This window comes from Empidonax traillii, unplaced genomic scaffold (genome assembly GCF_003031625.1).
Source record: "Empidonax traillii isolate 1590-97213 ecotype Southwest subspecies unplaced genomic scaffold, ASM303162v1 scaffold549:size456157, whole genome shotgun sequence".
NCBI classification, from domain to species: Eukaryota; Metazoa; Chordata; class Aves; order Passeriformes; family Tyrannidae; genus Empidonax; species Empidonax traillii.
In genome coordinates, this window is record NW_020955742.1 from 89513 (window position 1) to 93130 (window position 3618).

The 3618-nt window shown below is 50.2% G+C and overlaps 1 protein-coding gene across 1 annotated transcript in view; it reads left to right on the top strand.

Annotated features, from left to right (window-relative positions):
- The first annotated feature begins 3254 nt into the window (after positions 1-3254).
- Positions 3255-3618, top strand: part of USP6NL (USP6 N-terminal like) — a 112693-nt gene continuing 112329 nt past the window's right edge. Inside the window, exon 1 of the mRNA XM_027897553.1 lies at positions 3255-3548. The gene's annotated coding sequence lies outside the window, so the exon portion shown is untranslated. The remainder of the gene's footprint in view (positions 3549-3618) is intronic.

The following is a 3618-nucleotide window of genomic DNA, read 5'->3' on the forward strand; positions in this document are numbered from 1 at the left end:
ACTGGATATCCTTGAGTGATCCTTCAACCTCTGGGTGAGGAGAACCCACCTTCTGAGTCCCCCTGAGCGAGTGTGTTTGAGTGTGGCTTTGGGTCATCACTGTTGTCCGTGCAGTAACAACATCCCTGGCTGCTACACTGAACCTGTCAAACGTCACTGGAGTGGTGGTGTGATTACAACTGTGGTTAATTAGTTCAGGCCATTGGTTTTGGTGGGGACTTAAAGTTTGCCTGAGTTGTCGCCTGCCCAAAGCTGTCCCCCTGCACCCCCATGGGCGGTGCATCCCAACGCAGGCTCAGTGCAATGAGGTGTTAGTTTGCACCAGGTTCAGTATCTGCACTTCTGTGGCTCCAGACCCAGCTTAAAGTGGCTGCAACATCTGAACTTCAACACAGACCAAGTCATCCCTTGAGGTAATCCCTGAACATTCCCTGACATTAGCAGATACTCCCGTTTCAGAACGGATTTTTACCGAAAGGTGGTAAATGTGATGCCCGACCGAATTCTAAACGTCTCTTATATCTTTCCAACTGAAGTTCACACTCGGTGAGCAAGCTGCAGGTTTTCCAAGTAGAGAGCAGATGGACTGGACCCAGGCAGCTTCCCCACCATGTATCCCACACTGCTCACCCTGCCCACGTGACATGGAAGATAAATTGGCAGGCTGGGAGTCTCGTGAAGCCTGGCAGTGTGGGGTCAGCTGGCAGGCTGCACACAGGACCAGCTTCAGGACAGTGCAGATACAGCAGTGGGCAAAGACTAGGGAGAACCACGTGAGGTTTCCCTGCTTCCCAAAGCACACTCCTGGCAAAGAGCACAGGCACAGGCAGTGTCTCTTTATGTTCTTGGGATGTCACATGGACCTTTAAGCATTATAAATAAGTGACTGGATACACTTTCTCAGACTAAGAACTGTGATAAAAAGCAAAGTGTTGCTGGAAATGATATTGCAGGATTTGTATGTGGGAGTAGTGATAAAACAAGTATGATCCCACTGTCAGCCGCCTGGAAAGCTGTGATTTCAGAACTGTTCCACATCCCAGTTATAGCAGTGCAACAGGAAACAAAGAGCATATGGGGAAACAAAAACGATGAAACAGAAGTGAGATGGTTCGGATGAAGGAGGGAGCTCCCTGTGGAAGACACTCATCCTAACTAATTAGCCATTTTGGGAGGAAACAAATCCCTAGCTGGAAGAAAGCTAAGTAATGTTTTTATATCCCAACACCCTCTAAAATTTTTAAAACCACAATTGAATCTTGGGATTGGAATGAGCCAGGTCCGACCACAGTATCCCTCTCGGGATCGATGGGCTACTGACAGGTTAGTTAATCACAATTATTTTCTGAAATGTGTTGCAAAGCAATACATATCTGGTTTTTGTTACAATTTCTCTGCTCGAGGAGAGGAAACATTTGGACAAAAGCAGTCTGGGCTGCTCTGTCTCACTGCCTTTGGCCTTTTTCTCCTCCATGAAATGGGTGTCACATGCAGCCATGCTCATGCACAGCATGCAGATTTCCCAGATTCCTGGGGGCAGTGAGATGTGCTGGCATGGGGATTACCTGTACCAGGGGTGATACTTCCAGTCTTTCCAGAAGTAACACTATTCGGGCTCTTTTTCATCTAAAATAAGAGAGAATTATGAGGACAGAAAGCCTATTAAAAATGGAAATATCTGTGGAGATTTACTGATCTTTGGTTAACCAGTCAATAATTATTTAACTCATCTAATGTACCCTGGAGTAATAGAGCAGTGTGCTCTACAAATTGCCATGAAATGTCCTAGGATTACAAGATTTAGTAAAAATTAATATTGGTAGCTGAGGACCCTACAACTCAGAGTGCCAATTGTCTGGAACTGCTTATTTTAAAGAGTTTATATTTGGTAGATTATGCTAAAGTCCTTGGTTACTATTTGAATAGAAAGTGTTTAAATATAATTGTGACTCAGACAGAGGATTGTTTAAAACACCCAAAACATTTATTTACAGGACATCGCTCCGTTTTTCTATCATTACTGGACAACTTTTGGTGCTACATTTTAGGTACTGTTTATTTTAATCCTGCTCTGAATATAACACCCTATTTTATTGCCACTCCAAATTCCCTCTTAACCACAACGGTTTTGTTTTCAAACCAACGTTGAAACCCTTCTGGTCACGACACTGCTGTGGCATTTGAGATGTCAAAATGTTTGCTGCATTTCTGTGCTTCCTCCCTTCCAGTTTTGTCTGTGACCGGCTCCACTGCCCCATGCAAAGCACAGGGATGTAAATGCACCAGGAATTTGCACACAGGGAGTGGGAGCACTTGCTTAAGGAAGAGGCAGGGCTGGGATCAAAGCTGTTCCTCTTGTGACGGGTGCAGGATGCCAGGAGAGCTGGAATGAGCAAACTGGCCCATCCCACAGAATCACAGCATGGGTCAGGTTGGAAAGGGCCACAGTGGGTCACCTGGTCCAACCTCCCTGCTCAAGCAGGGCCATCCCAGAGCACGTGGCACAGGATTGTGTCCCAGTGGTTCAGGATTATCTCCAGTGAGGGAGACTCCACAATCTCTCTGGCAATCCTGTGGCAGTCCTTTCACACACAAGCCCGAGTTCAGCCATGGAGCTGTGCTTCAACCCTCCCATATCCAATGCTGGTGCTTTGCCAGAGGAAACCAAAACACACAATCACAGAATCACAGAATCACAGAATCACTGGGGTTGGAAGGGGCCTCTGGAGATCATCCAGTCCAACCCCCTTGCCAAGGAAGGGGGGGGTCACCTGGAGCAGGGGACACAGGAACATGTCCAGGTGAGTTTGGAATGTCTCCAGAGATGGAGACTCCACAACCTCCCTGGGCACCCTGTTCCAGTGCTCTGCCACCCTCCAGGGACAGAAGTTCTTCCTCATGTTGAGGTGGAACTCCTTGTGTTTCAGTTTATGGCCACTGCTGCTCGTCCTGTCTCTGGACACCACTGAAATGAGTCTGGCACCATCCTCCTGGCACCACCTTGGAGATATTTATGTGTATTGATAAGATCCCCTCTCAACCTTCTCTAAACAAGCCCAACTCCTGCAGTGTCTCCTCAAAAGAGAGATGCTCCAGACCCCTCATCCTCTCTGTGGCCTCCACAACACCCTCTCCAGCAGCTCCTTGTCTTTCTTGTACAGAGCAGCCCAGACCTGGACACAGGAGAAGGGGTTTCCATGATGGGGGTCTTGGTAGCTCGCGCAGCACAGCCACGGCATATCTGCGGGGCACAAGGCTCGCTTTGTGTTTTTCCCCCCTTTTTTCCCCACAGGACTCCCTTTCCCGCTCTGTCCCAGCGCTCCCGGAGGGGCTCCAGGCGGGCGCCTCGTCCCCAGCCCAAGATGGCGGCGGCGGGTCAGCCCTGTGGGAGGGGCGGGGGCGGGGAGGTTTCCATAGCGGCGGTGTCACACCGGGGCACTTCCTGGTCGGAGGCCGCCGGTCCCGGGGCAGCGAGCAGGGACGCGCCGCTGGGGGAGGCGGCGGAGGGAGGGAGGGAGGCCCCGCGGAGAGGAGGAAGCCGAGCGAAGGTAGGGGCGAGCCGGGACTTCGCTCCGGCCATTGTGCGGCCACCGGGGGTGGCGGCTGGACCCGTCCATT